Source organism: Ambystoma mexicanum, chromosome 3q (genome assembly GCF_040938575.1).
Source record: "Ambystoma mexicanum isolate Mex_15411 chromosome 3q, UKY_AmexF1_1, whole genome shotgun sequence".
NCBI classification, from domain to species: domain Eukaryota; kingdom Metazoa; phylum Chordata; class Amphibia; order Caudata; family Ambystomatidae; genus Ambystoma; species Ambystoma mexicanum.
Window position 1 is genome coordinate 474661779 of NC_090926.1, and position 19395 is coordinate 474681173.

Here is a 19395-nt window from a genome sequence, read left to right on the forward strand (position 1 = left end):
AACTCGATACTGGAAGCCATAGAAGCCCTGAGGGCGTCACTGGGATACAGGCTAGAAAACAAGATGGGCACAGTGATGGTAGACGTAGGTCTCCTCCGACAAGGTGTGTGGGCCTTGGCGTACCGTGTGGGAACGGCGGAACAACAAGTGCAGCAAAAGACTAGCAATGTTGCCACCACTCGGTCACACATGTCAGACGTGCTCCGATGGGTGAAGATCCTGGAACAGAGGGCAGAGTATGCAGAAGGGAGGATCTGAAGAAATAACATTCAGATTGTTGGACTTCCAGAGGGAGAGGAAGGTAAGGACCCCACGAATTATGTCGGAAATTTTCTTCTGCAAGAGATGGGAGAAGGGGGGGTGATAACTAGAAATTCCTCCAGACTCACAATCTACCCAGACTATACCATCCTGTTTCAGAGACAACGGGCAAGATACAGACCCACCAAGGAGCCCCTCATGGCAGCAGGCATACGCTACATGCTACTATTCCAGGGAAAACTGAAGGTGAAATGAGGGAGCAGATCACATTTCATCGAGACAACGGAAGATGCCCAAGCATGGATGGACCAACAGGGCATCCCGCAGGGGAGGCCCAGAAATGCCAATAAGGATGAGAATATACCCAGTGGTCAGTGGGAGTGAGCCTATCATGTGAAAGGAGGTTCTGACACTATTGACATTACGCAAGTCAGATGGAAAATAATTAAAGGAGCAACAAGATTCGCTATTACCACGGATGGAAGCAGGACATGTAACCCCAAGACTTTTGCTAGTTAGGATGTCAGTTTTAAGACATTATTCTGCTGTGAGCCGGCCCCACCAAGGTGTGCAAAGCAAGAGAAGCAACAAGGCCCGAGCAGGGGGAGGGAGGCTGGGGGTTTGTTTCTTAGTTGTAGTTAGAGAGTGGTTAGTTAGGAGGAGAGAAGGCACGAGTGGAGGAGGAAGCAACAGGAGCAAAGCGCAAATGGCAGGTGAACAGACACATATCCCGATGAAGGTTACCAGGGAGGCACAACAAGGCTGCAAAACCACAACAAGTCCATGCAAGTAAGAGACAACATGTACAGGAAAGGTCAGAGCCACCTCATACAGGAGAAATCAACAGACGACGAAACAAGGAAGACCGTTGGTGGACACAAGCCGACAGACAGGCCCATGGGGACAGAAGGTAAACAGGACAAAGTAACCAAATAGGTCAAGAAAAAGCAATCATAGCCACCTGGAACGCCAGGGGACTAAATGCCTACGTCTGGAGACTAAGAGTCTATGCCTGGCTGAATAGAGCAAAAGTACAAACCTCCATGCTACAAGAAACACATTTGATGGCAGAAAAGTAAATCAAGATAGCAAAGGTACAGCTCAACATACTCGAACTACGCCAGGGGAGTCCCGACATGGATAACTCCAGGAGTGCCCTTTAAACTTATAAAACAAGAGAGAGACATGGAATGCAGAATGGTGATCATATATGGGATGCAGGAACACAAAGAGGTGTGTCCGATAAACACATACGCTCCCAACCAACGAGTGTTCTTTAGGACGATCACACCCCGGCTAGATCCCTACAGAAGAGCGTCATTCATATGGGCAGGAGACGTCAACTGCACGCTGAAGCCGCTGGTGGACAGATAAGGTCTTACAACAAGCAGGAGAAACCGGCTCCACCGGCTAGGGACCTACAGCAGACCCTGGATCAGCTGGAACTGGAAGACATCTGGAGGAAGGTACATGCCAATGCCAGTGGATATACACACTATAGCACCCCACATGGTACTTAAACCTGCATAGATTACTTGTTTACGGGCAGGGAGACCCTAGGGGAATTCATGGGGATACACATTAAAGCAAGAATGTTTTCCGACCACGCCGCAATGCTAGCAACATGGGCACATACACAAGAACATATTAGAGAGATGATAGAAAATTATTTTGACCATAACGTGGGAAGTGTGGATAGCACTGGCATGGTTTGGGAAGCTTTCAAGGTGGTGCTCAAAGTAGCGGCGATATGGAAGGTGGGTGGACTCAGGGGATCCATTATGGCCGAACTGGGGGAAATAGAAAAGAAGATAGAACACATAGAAGCACAGGGGGGAAGAACTGGAGGAACTCACAGTGCTGCGACTGCAGTGTTGCAAAGCCTGGGGAAAACTGGGAAGATTAGACTATGGGAAGTATGTACAGAGAATGCATGTGGAAGGAGACAAGCCTAGCAGGCAAGTTGCCTGGCTCACTAAACAAGAGAACAGGCATGAACCTATAACCTCAATCAGGGATGAGCAGGGTCAGGCAGTGAGCACCCAAGATGGAATTAATGGAGTATTCTCGAGGTTCTACGAAGAACTGTACTTCAGGAAACAGGAAGTGGAAGCGTAAGACATAACTGATGACCTAGGGGAGATTCTTCTGCCCAGGCTAACAGAGGAGCAGGCACAGACATTGGATGCGCCCCTTACGCTAGATGAGCTGACCATCGTGATAGCCGGCCTCCGAACAGGCAAATCCACGGGACTGGACGGGCTACCCGGGGAATTATATGAGAAATATAAAGACACCTTTGCCACACGGCTGCTGTAGGTGTTTCAGGAGGCGTACGAGGTAGAAATGTTACAACAGAGCATATCAGAATCGGTCATCAGATCCATATTGAAACTGGGGAAGCTGCCTCTTGGGTGTGGCTGCTACAGACTGATTTCCTTGATCAATCAGGATTCCAAAATCCTGACCGCAGCCCAAGCAAATCAACTCAAGCTGGTCATATCCACGCTGGTGCACCCAGACCAAACTGGGTACATACCGGGAAGAAACACGACATGGAATCTGCGCTGACTCCCACCATGTTATTGAAACCACGATCCAAAAACAGGGGGACTGCACAGTGGCATTACTAGATGTCATTAAGGCATTTGATTCAGTGAATTGGGACAGGCTCCTGGGGGCTCTTGCCCACTTTGGAATAGGAGAGGGGTACCTTAGCCGGATACAACTCCTTTACAGTGATCCCAGAACAAGGGTGGAAATGGGTAGGATCATCTTGGAGGGGTGGAAGATTGGCAGGGGCACAAAGCAGAGATGTCCACTATCCCATATTCTACATATATTGGCCTTGGAGCCATTCACCGTCTTCCTTAGGGCAGAGTACAGGAATGTAGGAATAGAAATAGACAAGGTAGTAGATCTAATCTCGATATACACAGATAACATGCTCCTTTATATTGGGAGCCCGAAGGAAAACATGCCAGACCTACAAGAAGCACTGGTGGCATTTTCCAGACTGTCAGGAATCACACCCAACAAGGAAAAATCCTTGCTTTTCCCCCTGGCAAGTATGAGGAAGTATGAGGAAGGCCGCCACTGACCAGTTGCTGAGCCTAGGATTGCATGGACACCAAACACTTTCCGCTACCTAGGAGTGAACATACGCCACAGCATCACGGCAACACACACGACTAACACACAGGCGGCCCTAGTCAAAACAGAAAAAGCCATGACATTCTGGAAGACACTCCCACTAGGGATGATAGGAAGAGCAGCCCTATTGAAGATTACGGTCCTGCCCCGCCTATTGTACTACTTGAATAACATCCCGTACAATATTCCCAGGCCCTTCTTTAGATGACAACACACACTGGCAAGAGAGTTCCTGTGGGGCAGAGGGATGAACAGGATAGCCCTGAATACATTACAGAGAGAATATGAATCTGGAGGGATCTGGCTGCCAGACTTTGAACGCTACTACATGGCGGCACAACTCCAATTCGTGGTAAAGTGGCTGGGGGATGACACATCCATAGACACACTGCTCTTTCAGCCAGCAATACAACACTACTACCTGAGGGAACATCCATTGATAGACAAAGCTCTAGCCAAAACGCTCCCAACTATAGTTCAACTGAGCCTGACTCTGTGGAGTCGGACATGGAGGATGCAAGGGACACAGGACCACTACTCTAGCCAAATCCACCTCGCAGGACTAGTCTACATACATACAGCATCCCAGGCTACTCACCGCAGACAGTGGGAAGACAAAGGAGTGGCCCAGACTGGGGACATATGGAAGGATGGACAGTGGGTGGACTTTCAGACCCTAATAGACAGACAGGGCCTAAACAGCGGACAATTTCTATTGTATAATAGCATGGTACTGAGGATCAAGAGGAGGTGGAAGACACTCCCAGGGAAAGGAGACAGCGAGGGAGTACTGGATGTGTGGTACAATGTGTCAGAGGGAGGACACACGATAACCAGACTCTGTGAACGGCTGCTGAGTAGCAACAATGAAGAGTGTAGTAGGACACTAAGGTGTGCAAAAACATTCTCCAGAAATGCGAGATTCAAGTAAATGCAGTTGTACTTCATACATAGGGCATACCTCACACCCAAGAAAATGCCATACATGGGACACGATCAAACCCAAAGCTGCCCACGCTGTGCGGCAGAAAAGGCATATACGATACATATGTTCTGGTCCTGCCCAGTGATAGCTAATGTTTGGGACACAGTGAAAACAAGGACGGGGCAGGAGGGATCCAAATGCAAGCGTCGTGGCCAAAATCTTATCTCCTGGGGCTGTTCCAGAGGGGTGGCAAAAAAAGAACACATATAGCAAAGATGAAATACCTAATGTGCATTCTGGCAAAACGCTGTACAGCGATGGCATGGAACTTGAGCACAGGGCCATCAGTAGAAACGTGGTGTGCAGACCTGAAGAAATGGTTAATAGCGGAAACATCAGTGTGGACCAGAGCGATGCAGAGGGGGTGGGGGGGCGAGCGGGACCAAACTACTTGCTTTGAACTCCCTGTTACAAGACCTGTTTAATGGCACGGATGGACAAAACAGGCCAAGCCGCAGTAGGCCAGAGGGGAATTAAACCCCAATCGCCAATGGGAAGGAGGAGCTTAGTAGGAGCTGGGACTACGCCACAGGGAGTCTAATGCAGAAGCCGGGGACAATCATATGCTGAATAGTATGGAAAGACGAGGAGAGGGCCAAGCCAAGGAGATTAATGACAGAGTGCAGATCCCAACACAATGTTCCAGTTGCAGTGTAATGTTGGTTGTTGTTGATGTTTGAAATTAATGAAGAGTTTAAAAAAAAACAATACTGCTTTGAAATATATCACTCAGCCTGAGGTAGAGGCCATGTTGTTATGATTAAGTTGCTCAACCCATAGGAAATGAACGTTTTGGGTGGCCTATAACTTTGCCCCCCTGGATGAATACTCACCAAACATTGCACAACATGTATATGGCCCCCTCGGATTGATTCTGCATAGTTTGGTGATGTTTTGTCCAGGGTGGGCAAAGTTATAGCGGGGTCCCAAAACGTGTTGTTTTCCTCATAGATGCAATAGAAAAAAAATACTCACGCCTACAGCCCAAACCGCTGGATGGATTGTCAACAAATGTATGCCAGTAGTGCCGGCTTGGTCTCAAAAACATGCTTTTGTAAATTTGTTTTGAATCCGTACAGTAGTCTTTTAAAAAGCAGCCAACAAGCAGGTTAAAAAAAAGTGATATCTGGGTTTAGTCCACAGACTCACTTCCCTACTCGGTCTGCAGATAGGCCTCAGGGCCAATCAGGCGGCAATGTGATGTTCACGAACATTATATGGGCCCGCTGATTGGAAGTGCGTCATATTTTTTTAAACGGTCGCAATGATGGATCTGCAGACAGTTGCCAGAGTCCGCAGATACTGCTTTAGGGAAAAAGTCTGAAAAACACATTTAAGGGTATTTGATGGCCAAATGAGGGCCTAGAAAGGGTGGGGGAGAGGAATAAAGATGACATGGAGTGGTTTTTATTGGTTAAAAAGGGGTTTCAGTGTCTGCGAACACCAATTCAATGGCAGGGGGTAGAGGGCGAGTTTTGTTATTCGCATGTGATTGTATGCACTTGTTATATAATTATATTGTGGTGGTTGTGGCCACTGGTCACAACCATTATAGTTATATGTGTGTAGTAATAATAGGTACTGTAGATGGAGTAGAAAGTATGTGGTATTTATGATTGTAGTAAAATTTAGGATAGTGCTCATGGAATATGTATTTGTTTACACTTGGTATATTTAGTCAGCTGTATACAGTAGTAAAGCAGGAATCTCTGGTTCATTTCCTGTGAAAAATAAAGTATATTATGTTAAGCAGCATAGTTAAAAAGCTGTAATTGCATCCAATTTTACATATACATTTTCTTTGTCTGACGCTCATAAACAGTGCATCCTATGTACTATGTTTGGTACAGCATTATTGTGTGCTACACTGTTATTGTAGTGACTTGAATAATCATTGGGTCATTGGGAGAAAAAAAATCCAAAGAGGATTAAAAAATAACTAATACAATTATGTCAGTGTAAGTGTGATAGTATGTTTGTTTGAAGTGTGTTGTTATTAATGGAATGTTTAAAGTAGTTAGATACCTGTTGGCATATTCTAACTACATTAGACTTCAGAAAACGTTTTGTAGTTACAAGAATTGTGATGGCATATTACAAGTGTATTGCAATGAAGGGTAAAAGTACTATTGTAGTATTATGGATGTAGTTAGATACCCTTTGGAGTATTCTAACTGTTTATTGTGCTACAGTTAAGTGAGTACATTTGGGTTGAAGGAATATTAAGTAGGCAGTTGTTAGATTTGCTAGTGACCTATTTTTTGGAGTAACGGTGGTGTTGTTACATTCAAACCAACCACTTGTTTTTTTTTACATATGCACTATAGTTCCTGGAAGTGGTTGTGGCACCAGTGTGGTATAATATACCTACTGTTGTGCAGGGTATCTTCCCAAGAGATACTTGAATGTCTGCAAAGGTAGTGAGTTTACAGTTATATTTAGTACTATCTGCATTGTAACTTAGAAGCATTAATTTGATATATTGGCTATGTGAGTTGATCTGCATGCTGGAACAATTGTTGGAATTGCAAAAATGGCATCATTTGCCATGATATGCATTCTGCAGAAGCTGATGAAATGGAATGGATTCACAATTTGGTAATTATATGTATACAAATTGTTCAATAGGTATGTGCACTTGTGATATACGATTACAGAGAGTGCATGTATGTTTCCACATGAATGAAATTTGGAAGATTTCATGTATAGCAATGTTTGTGCTTTTGAGTATGTTTAGTAAGTACTTTAGGAATTTTAGTGGACCTTGTTGTGTGGTTATGGTAAATTTCACCATTCCTGCACAGCAGTCCATTTCTTGGCTTATACCTGAGACACTGTAAGTGTTGTCAGGATTATTTGTAGCATTTCTATGAAGGACGAGTATTTTCAAACACAACTGGTCTGAGCCGTTTAAGTAAATGTTGTAAATGATTGGTGGCAATTGAAAGAGGAGATTGATTGTAACATTTGCATAGCAATTTACTCTAGTTGTGCTGCTGAATTTAAATGTACCAGAGAGTTCTCTCTGTGCATCATTTGATGGGCTTGAAGATTGTGTTTGAGAAAGGACATATGTCTCCTTGCTTTCTAATGGATGTACAGTTGAGTTTGTACTAGACAGTGTTTTATGTTGTATTATTTGATGGAAAAGCAGTTGGTTGTTGTTTCTTTGTCAGTATTGTCGGGAGATCTGTTGTACATTCTGTTTGCATTTGTTTTCTTTTTAAATGTTAAATTTTCTGAGGTACAGGGTAGATATCTAGATGGGGGTGTACAGTGTTCAAAGCCTGTTGTATTCTAAAATGCAAGTTATGTCAGCGTTGACTTTGTTTGCAACAAAATTAACTAGGAATAGACCATTGAGTGTACACAGACATAAAAGTGCTACGTAACTCATACCTTCCTTAAAGACGGTCCGGCCAATGTCAATCAATGCATGATATAGGGTTAGACCTTGCATTTTGTGAATAGTGTTTATACGTTAAAAACAAAGAAACACAGGGATTAACAACTATAACACTTCCAGGTAAACAATGCATTTTGACCACACTGCTGGTGTGTAATAAATCCTCAGGTGGTTCCAGTATTATTGTTCATGGTATAAAACACCAACGCAATTATTTTCCAAGAATGTTTGTATAAAAATCTACAAGGCGGATGTCTCAATTAAAATCTGATGCCCTGCCGTACATGCAGTTTGATAACTGCAGCTAGCTGTGCAATCACTTGTTGTACTGTTGGTCTTTATGTCTAACACTCTCGTTAAATATGGAGATCTATATAAAATGGCAATATCGTTATGGAAATAGCTACAAGAAATCGGAAAAGTGAGATGTTCTCATTATTTGTAAAGAGAACTGACTACAGTCACTGTTTTTCTTGCAGATGGCATTAAATGGCATTTGATGACTGTTTGCTGTCATTGTTATGAAATAAAATGAATCCTCCGGCACAGACATTTAAGGTTAGTGAAGTTTTCCACCACACCGATAATAGTGACCACATGCTCGTTTTTATACCATTATCAATATATTGTTTTTATTTTTATTTTATTCTTAGAGTTTGGTGATCAGATGACCTCCATTCATTGTGCAGATTTTTGACTAACCTGTGCGTTAACACAGTGTCCTGAAGACGGGCTCAACAGATTACAGAAATTCGATTGAATCGATACGTCTTTTTTTAGATCTGTGACCCAGAAACATAACTGTGTGTCAACCAATTTGAGGAAGAATATTACAGAGGGTTTTCCTTCAACAAATATATCCCTCACATCCTTACTAACCTCACCTATTAGTTAAGATGATTAAATACAATTTAGACATTTTTGTTCCATCATTTTCTAAATAACTGATGCTCATTGGAAATCTCAAATCATGCATTGTTTTTTAAGACATTTTACCATGTTTTTTGTATATGTTTTGTTTATAAAGATTAAAATATGTCAATTTGGAGCATTTCTGTCTAAATGAAGTATGACAGCTATTGATCAGTGTTAAGTGTGGACTTTCACACCTGGTGAGAGTGAAGGTGGCTGTACCGTGCAACCTTTGTTGTATAATTTTGTGAATAGTGACAGCACATGCAAGAGAAAGAGAACATTGTACTCTGCATACAGTCTTTGAAAAGAAGGAAACGTGCAATTGTGCAGCCACTTTTATTAACTTCTGCAAATTTGTCAAAGTCGATGTTGAAAAACTGAATGTCATTGTCATGTGGATATGATTGGAAGCCAACAACTGTACCAATTGCTCCATTGACTAAACCTTGTTCTACGTCAAGGTTATGTTTTAGAATTACGCTGTAGTTTAGACACAATATTAACATTTTCTCCAAAACAGCTTTGTTGGAGATTCATTTGTCTAAGCTATTAGTCATGCTGTTGCTTGTTGACATACAGGGAGGGTCATACCGTGCACTTCTAGTTTGTCTGTGGAGTTGATATGCATTATGGGTTGCATTTCTTTTTTTTAACATTGTCTCATTGAATTGACTACATCTTGCAAGGGTTGGCATTAAGGACATGCATTTTATATTTTGCTGAGTTAATTGTTTCATGACATCAGGGGCAGATTTGTTTCACCCATATAGCTTATCGATTAGTCTACTATTTAGGATGGATTTTGCATCTTTACAAAGCAGACCATTTCTAATGCTTTTAAAAATGTTAGCATAGGTCAGGTCTGCAGACGGATGCATGTTTAGAGTTAGTTCTCTGTACTGAAAATGTTGCCCGAGATTCAGATTTCCAATGCTGCCAAGTGTATTGCAGCATTGTTTGTGTCCTAATGTTTTAAAAATAGGTTGACTTTTTACTGGGGTTAACTATAGGAGGTCTCCGAATACAATAACATGTTTCCCCCAAACAGTTCTTCGTAGTCGGTTTTTAGGACTTCTTCCTTTCTGAGGTGAATTAAAGCCAACATGAGGTTGGAAACCATGCTTACTTCATCTATTAGGAGCAGTTTCATTTATTGCAGAATTCTGCATACGTCAGTAGCAGCTTCTGCTGATAATTGATGGTATTCTAATTTGTTTTTTTGTTCTAATGGAAGGAGCAATAGTCAGTGTAAAGTTACACCTTCTATGTTGTAGGCAGCTAAACCTGTGAGGGCTGTTACAACAGCTGCACGGTTGTTGTTTGTTACATTTTGTAGAAATGTGATATTTATTTGAATTAAGGATGTTTGTTTCCAGAACCAGCTTCTCACTTACATACAGGAGCTAAGGTTTATAATTTGTACAGCACACATTTTAGTTTCATGTGTAAAACCATGTTTAATTTCTTCAATGATTTATAGATAAATATTGAGTTGTTCCCCAGTTAGCTGTGATTTGAGCCCTGACAGGCCTTCTTCAGATTGTTTATACAGAAACATGATATTTTCTACCTAAGTCATGGTTATTTCTGCTTCATTTAGAATGAGTGGATCTCCAAGTGGTTCTTGACATCTGGTAAGGTAAGGTTGACTGGCCTCAGGAGTGTCTTTATCTCATTGAGCTTAAATGTCTTCCTCTTGTTGGCGTTTATTTCTTAGTAATGTTTGAAATTGAGTTTTCTTATCCTGCTTTCATTTGTTTTGGATGCAGCTTCAAATGAGTCATGGGGCCTCATTATAACTCAGGCGGTCCGGAAATAACGGTGGCTTAAACCCGCCGCCACCGTTGTTTCCGGACCGCCTGATCCCGACTCCTAAAGGCGGGAGGTGATGTTCCCGCCAGGTCTGACCTGGCGGGTTTAACACCGCCCGCCTGCAGACGAACAAGAAAACACCGCCAGCATTACGAGATGCTGCCGGTGTTTCCATGATCCCCATTCCCATCGAGTCCCATAGGACTCGATGGGAATGGGGATTAACACCATTCCGCCTCCGTGATTCCCAGAAAACCGGGGTTGTAATGCCCCGGTAAATCCAGGAATCACGGATGCGGAATGGTAATACGAGTCCGGCGGTAACCAGGCAGTTTTACCGCCGCAGTTACCGCCGGACTCGTAATGAGGCCCATGGTCACCTAATAATTCTTGCTCTTTTCTCCAAGGTTTAAAAAGTTGGAGTAGGGCCATGTAATACAGTTCTCTATGGTGCAGATATTGACATTATAACTTTATATGATTAATTAAGCTGGGTTTGGTAGGATTTACTAGGCTTCCTTCATAAGTTGAGACTGAATATTTGCCAGTTGTCTCCTCCGATGTGACATTGTTTTTGAAGGAGTAGTTTTGGGCTGTGTCGTACAGGCACATTTTTTCCAAAGCAATACTTCTGTTTGGGTAGAATGTGCCAAGTAAATTGTTTTTAAAATGTTCTGGTTGATGGGATCATTTGTGGCTATTGTTTCAATCTCTTGGTAGGATTTTAGTATTCTTTATCGGGATGAAGCTGGACCAAGGGATAGCCAGACAATGTGTTCAGATATACCATATAAGGCTGTACCTGTTAAAAGGACTGCAGCTTTGTAGCATCGACATTCTCTATGGGAGAGCATTTTTATACCGAAGCTGTACAATTTGTCATCCCAGAAGTCTTTTAGCTTTGATGGCTCAGCTTTGGCGAGGTTAGCTGTGACATATCTTAAGACTGCCATGGAATTGTCTCCAATGTATTGTATGTCTATGTTCACTTTCCTCAATAGGGCAATGATTGCATTGTAATCATTGATTTACTTGATTGATTTGCTCCTTTTAATGTTGTATGTGTTTTTAGGGGATTTGCCCTTTTCACTGTGTCTAACAGAAGACATCAAGCTATTTACTTGCCCTTTTTTGCAAACTGGTATAGGGAAACCAAAGTGACAATTGGTATAGTATTTACCTTTGTTTATATATCTACGTCAGCAGTATCTGCCACACTTATGTTTTTGGAAGAGTAAGATTTGTATATGTAGGTAAATATCTGTGCTTTCTGAAGAGACGTTGCAGGTTATGCCTTTTTCAATAAACTATAAAACAGTGGCGTCAGTGTCATGGCCAAATTTGGGAACATAGTTTATCCAAAAAAGCATGTGGTTGTGTGGTGCTCCTCTGGATTGATATTCTTTTCTCCAAAAGAAGTGTTGCACTTCTCTGAGAGGAGGGGTAGTTTTCTTGCAGATGAAGTGCTGCATGGCAATGAAGCGATGGCGAAAGTACCTTGATAAATTGACAGGGTCAACAGAAAGAGTTCTCCTGGTGTTTTTATATCTATTCCATCTATATGTTGGTTTGCAGTGCATTAGAAGTCATCCCACGCATACTCTGCACAGCTTAAAGTAACAAACCATGTGGGTGGGGTAAGGTTCCTTGGCATACAACGTACATCAGTGTGACATCAGAATCAGTATTCTTTTGTACCACACATGTTTGCCAACGTACCACACATGTTTGCCAACGGATTTGTGATACTTGTCAGCAAAACTTCATCGTAGTGTTTTATTTTTTTAAGTAGTTGGGTGACAAAGATGTTTAAACAAATGAGAGCCTGTTTTTAATGTGTGTGCCATTCCATAACATAGAGTTTCTAGTTCACTTTCGAACAGGAGGTGGAACATTTATTTTACATTTTGTTTGAGTCTAAGATCTTCAGAATACATACGTAAAGAGCGATATTCTGATGCACTAATGTGTGTTGACTTTTCTTCATATCTCCTCCTTTTCCTGTAGGAAAGAGAACAGGAAAAGAATGTGTTTCTACACGTTTGCCCCATATGCTCATTGGATATCCTTTGGCTTAATGCATTTGATATGTTTCTAATGCATCTTCAATGGAGTCTTTGGAAATTAGTGGGTGAATTGTATAGTGGTCTAAAATGTTGGCTGCAGTAACAGGATCTACACATACAAATTGGCCAGTTGCTGGTGATTCTTGAATTATTTGGGTAGTTTCTTTTAAGTTTTCCTCTAAGTTTATATCTTTGTAGTATTCAATGTTTTCTTTTAGATATTGTAGGGCTTGTCTAACTTTGCTCATGTCTACTAGTTGTTTTCAAATGGTTTTGTCTTTTGTTGGTATACCATTAACTAGTACAATTACAGATTGATCTACTGGTCATTGTACTCATAGAGTTTAACATTTTCTTTAAGATTTAATGGCAAATATTCTTCTTTGCCAGGTATCCCCCTTAGTAACTCAGATGGAGGGAATTAGGCTGTTTTCGGCTGGAGGCGTATTATAGCTTGGAATGAGTGTACTGTTTGGGTTATAAAGCTGTCTTGATATGGGCCAAATCGTCCTCGGGACCAGCCCTCGGGAGCAATAATTACCCAATTCAGCCCAAAATACAGGTTCTATTGTGCTGAGCAGTGATCTCATGCTAGTGACAATGACACCTTCAATATGTTTTAGTATTTATTCTAAACAGTGAATTTCATATACATTTGGTATTCAAGTTAGAGAAGATTACAAAGCACAAAACTTAGAGAAATGCAAAATATAGAGAAACATAGAACTTAGATAAACATAGATAAACATAGAGAAACACAGTCTTACGCCCCTTCAATCAGCACTGGGAGACCCTGGCCCTCATAAGCTAGCTGTAACAAGCCCCGCTCAGTCAGAGAACAGCGCTGCAGGATGCCGTCAAGAGCTCCAATTCCGGGTACTTGATCTGCTCGAATCAAGTCCACAGGACGATCTCCCACCCGAGTCATGTGAGCATGTGTATTTTATAATCTTGTGCTGCCCGTCCGTGACGCACATTTCCAGAACTTTCCCTGTGCAAAATATAGGCTGGCTCATGGAAAAAACCCAACTCTATTAATTTCCACTGCTCCTTCTTCTGAGCCCCTCCCTGGCTCATCTGCGCGAGAGCTCAGGAATGTCTTATCAGTGCCTTCCCAGAGAAAAGGAGATTAGCTTGGGGCCATGCAGGGCTACCGTTAGTGAGGCAGAATATTCTAAGGGAAGCAGGGATGTATTAACCCCATCTGCAAGCTCTAAAAGGCATGCACTCATAGCTTAGTGTTTATAGCGCTTAAGACTGGCTATCTAAGCGCTATATAGGTGCCATAATGTTCCAAACACTCCAAAAATGTCCATTAGCTACAGAGCTAGGGCCCCCTCCCTGCCTGTCTATCAACAATGCATAATGTGACCTATCACTCATACTAGGCCTGCATATTCCTTGTAGCTCAATACTGCATAATGGAAGTGCTACAACAGACTAATGTCAGCATTTTTAGCACATACCTTGAATACACTATTGGCTTTCAGCGGCTAATGCTGTCATCTAAAGCCCTGATTGGCAAGGTTGCAATTTTGTGTATCACTACATTCCACCCCTATTCAACGTGTGTGCGACAAATGCTGACTAATACCTATCAATATAGTATTTTAGTGCAGTGATAAAGACCTTGGGGCTTTGCAAGAGGTTTAAGCAAACTACCTTCTAGCGGTTAGTTAGCGTGGCATGCAAGGTTAGTAAAAAACACTACCTAAACAAAAATGTACACAAAGTGAACAGTGACATATACCCTTGCCAAAACCTGGCCTACACAAAAATACCTACACAAAGTGAACATGGGCATTTACTCTAGCCAAAACCTGGCCTACACAACAATACCTAAATAATTATTGTATAACTGATTGTCAGTTAAAAAGCAGCATGCAGTTAGAATGTCAAGGCAATCCAGTGTAGTCTAATCTACAATGCACTATTGCATTTATGTATGGTTACCAATTCCAAAACCTGGCATCCTTTCACTCTAAGGGCCTACCCTCCCCCCTGATCCCAGGGTATTCAAACGTGACTATGGGCTGTGTGATTAGACACTTCCCCCATGTATGTGGAACCCAACCAGAAACCATCTAATTTCGTGAGCAAGGTGAACCCATGGGCACCGGGTTATCTAAATAAAAACAATTCTACTAATTTACATCAAAGCATGGCATGTGTTATTCATGCAATCAAAAGCAAGCAATTTGATCCATATGTATGCTGGTAACTGTAGCTCTGCGTGCCAGTGTGTGGAGGATGGTCGCCCCCACCCAGTAAAAAGCCAACACCTGCTGATTTAACAATGTTTGCCATACAATGCATCTTGTGTATTTAGCAGTCTTGTTGATCTGCCCTATGGCAGAAAAAATGTCTTCATACCTAAAATTCTGCCATCTCCAGTGGTCGCCAATACTTGTAGCAGTGTTGGGCGCATCAATGGGCCCCACTAGGCCAGAAGTTCTATAGCAGAGCTGGCATCAGAACCCATAGTGGCTAGCTTATTGTGCACAGTTTCTATGTCACAAACATATAAAGCTCCTGCAATTAATGAATCTAGCTCCCTAGCTACGCGCACTCTAGTGATGGGCCATAGAAATGGACTCCATTTGTAGCAGCTTGGTAGTACTAAGGAAACATTGCCTCATGATACATCTATGTCTAAGTGTATCACTGTAATAATAGAGGTGTGCATTACCAGCCTACAATTTACATGTTGCCTTACTACTGGAAAATCTAACATGTTCACAGTGTCTACCTATTGTGACTTGGAGAATACCCTTCTTCAAGTGGGATATCTACCATATACAATATTAGTTTTAGCCACAAACACTATACTACCCTCCGGCAGTGGCTGTTTCATCACACCATTGTGTAAAATGCATTTAGTCAAGTTATAGTCCATAAAATCTTGGTGAGAGCACTCGCTGCAGTTCTTGGTCAGAAAAAACATCACATTAAACAAATTTAAACAAATCGTTGTATCCATTCACTGAAACATTTGGGCCTATGACTTCATAGACACCAGTCATATGAGTCAGTGATAAAAGATGTCTGACAATGTGCCAGGTCAGTACGCTAGCAATTCCATGTGGATACTCTTTTGTAGCGCTTTTCCAAAGAATTATTCCAAATGTCTACAATCAAAAGGTGACTCTTTGCATTAGTGTGCTGGAGACAGCTGTCCCCACTAAAACATGGAACTGGTTGGTTTAACAAAAACCGTGTCACACACTGTGTCATAAAATCAAACATCAAGTCAGTCATGGTTTCATTTACCTGCCTTAAGCTGGCTGTAAAGTATCCAGTGTTTCAAAGGTTACCATCTCAAATTAGAGCTCACACACTTGGCAGCATTACTTCAATTAAGGATCTTAACCTACGCACAGGTGACTTTGATGTGCGCACTCATCTTATCTCAAAATAAATTACGCTCCTGCTTGCATAATCCTGCTGCCCCAACAATTCATAAGTCATTTTCCTGCCTACGTGCAACGTAGAAGTTTTTTTTTTTCAAAAAGCAAAGCATCTCTGGTTAAAGCAATTCAGTTGGAAGAGCAAAACCATTTAGTTTTTTCAGATTCATCTCAAAAAGTGCATTTAAAAACCATTTTTCAATGTGTTAGCATTCAAGTGCTGTGTCACACAGCTGTTTGTGGTGCATGATCTTACAGTCCACAACTCATTGTCCATAGTCCTTTAAACAAGAAAGGCAAGACATGTCAATTAAGTTATTTCCAGCAACTGAATCATTTGAATGTGTAGCATCAAATATTTGATAACTAGCCAAGTCTGCACCATGCCAGTTCAGCAAAAGTTATTACTCTGTTGGACACCTTTCGCAGGTTGCAGAACAAATGTCCTCATACGTCATGCATGCTAGCAGCATTGAGTGCGGTGCAGGAAACGTTTAAAGTTGACTCGCTTTCTCTGAGCACAGTTTGCTTGACTGATCAGTGTCACCCACAAATTGAATACATCTACTTCTGTCAAAGGCGCGCTATTGTCTTGCTTTTTTGCCTAGGCAAAATACAAACAGAAATGTTAGGATGCCATTAAAAATACAATGTCATTATTCATCAATATCAGCGTTATCCACCCCTTCCCTGAACACCACCCCTATCTTCAGAAGTCTCACCAGGTAACTACACACTTTATCATTGCTACTGCAATTATTTATCACCCTTCTGCATGTTTCTGGGGGCTTATTTACACTCAACCATACGGGGTGTAACTGCCTAATCACAAACACATTTGTGCAATGCGATCATAGTTGGTCAATGGTACCTCAGACTGATCTGTGCTTTTACAAAAGCCATATGATAAGTACCCAGGTCGCACAATGCTTTTCTTTTTCACCAAAGCGATCACGAATGCCAGGCGCCAACTTGCTTCCAGTGTCTCATGATCTTGATTTAGTTTGCCCTGCTGGCATCACTCCATTTTTCAAAGGTAAAGTCCTTCAGTCCAATACCGCCTGCAGTTGCACAAGCAGCTTTGTTTATTTTTCTCCATAAAGCTAGTGTCTTTCAAGCCTCTGGTTTTTCACTTGTCATTTTTCTCAAAGGGTGTTTGCTGAGTTCTTGGACCACCCCTTTGAGCGCGATAGTCTAAGTCAGTTTCTTTTGTTGCTTCAACAAATCATTCATTCTTGCACTAAGCCGTGAGGCTTCTGGATCAGGGCTAATGTGTGGTGTTCATGTTGTACTCCATAGCCCCGCTCTGCATGTTGTCTCTTGCAAAACGGCTAAGCGCTTTTTGTCAGTTTTGCTTCCATCTGGAATGCCATAATGTCTTTGTCAGTTACTCCAGCCCTGGCAATGTAGCTTGCATTTTGCCAGCTGTGTATTTTCTCTTCTCAAAGTGCCTAGAGGTTTCTTCTCCAGTGCACAGCGCTTTACTTCAGTTCACATCACATGGAGCACTGGGATGCAGCTTGCACAGCAATAGCGTTTCACTTCACATCACATCACATGGTGCATGGGAATGCGGTTTGCCTGGCAATGTCTGTTGGAATGGGCAGCTGTCTTTTCTTAGCCCATTCACAGATGCACAAGTTCCCCAAATGTTCAGATGTGATGTGCCCATCTGCCATCCTGCATGCAGCCTTTGTTTTCCTTCCAGTGTTACTGGGCAAATTCTTTACTTCTGATCAGCATTTCTGTCTTTGCACCCCCTCTCCTCAGTTTTTTGCTCACGCTGCGGTGTCTCTCACAGGGGATGGAATGCAGGAATGTCAATGTTTATCTTTCGCGCAGCAAGCTTATCTCTTTGCCTATAACTCTTAAACTGTGGCGGCTTCAATGGAAAGGCACTCGTTTCAGACAGTTCATCCAGATTAACTCTTTCTTGCATTAAACAGGAGTGCAGTATTCTGCTTTTGTTTGCCTTCCTGCACCTCGCCCAAGACAGCTTCAAGGCACAAGCTCTGCACACACAGCAAGACCCTTAATTTCAAAAGAGGCACTTTTTCTTCTCATCAGATTCTACTCCATGTAATTTAGCAAAATGTCAAAGCATCTTTTAGCCTGTTTTAAACTGATTAATGTCCCATTTAAAAGCATACGTTTTCTTTTTTCTCTTCTTCCTCGTAACCTTGTAGTTTGGCTTCACGAGCTCACTCCAATGCAATGTGCGATCTTTCAAAAGAACCCACAACCCACTAAATCTTTGTGCTATCTTATCACACACAGATTTTTCATTCTGTTGTACCATTGCCAGAATATAACCACTTATTTCAGTGCATTTAAAAAATGCCATATTTAGTGCAGCTCCCTGCACGGTTTTCCTGCAATAACAACCCACACTCTATATTGCTTGTGGGCTGTTAAATGTGTCAACAACATTTTTCACCATGTATCACAGTCAACAGGCCACTATTTCCAAACATGCATCAGTTATAAGGCAACAGTACAAATCCATGGCATAGCGTGGGAACAGTCAAAAATACTCCAGGGGCAATTTAGAGGCAATTTAGAAAAATATAAATTGTTTTTTCCCCCCAAACCATTGCAAACTGATTCTGCAATTTCAAATCAATACACAAAAATCGAAAATCCAAATAACATCACTCACTTTCTTTTTTAAGTGAGTCTCTCACCCATTATAAGCACGGCACAGCTTAAAATGCAATATAACCATTTTAGTGTGTTTCCTTTAAACAGAATTCGCCACCAGCACATGGAATTCACAGTTGCCAAAAGAAAAACAAACCCTTTAGGCTCTCAGCACAGATGTTACTCTTTCTCCTAAGCACGGCTCATTCCCCACGTTATTTTTCAGGAATGTCAACACTTCAAAAGCATACATCAAAAAAGCGAACCTTCGCCTCCGAACATTACAGCCCCCCACTCGCTAGCACACTGGGGCTGAGTCAATGGTTATATTACTATTCACAATTTGCATGTCAAATCCTTGCAATTATTTTTCCCTGCCCTCATGACAGAATAGAGTTGAGAACTCCGTCTCACTTTGCATTTCAAATTACAACTTTAAACTAGGGAAACCGCATGATAAGATTCTTTCCTAATTGAACATACATCTTTCTTGACCATTCATCGGAGCACTTTAAACAAAGCCATTTCCCGCTTGTTTATCGCCTTGTACTCCCTGGCTCCATTCCCAAGCAATAAGTCAGTCACGACTGATTTACTGAAGGGAGTCTTAACCACACAAGCTATCGGCCACGGCAAGCCGACACAACGCTGCTGTCTTTTGAAGTCTCAGAGCTGCAGTGAGACCACCAAGGAAATGCGACAGCCTGCTCTTCACTCTACACTGTGTTCTCTCACACAATTTGTCATTTC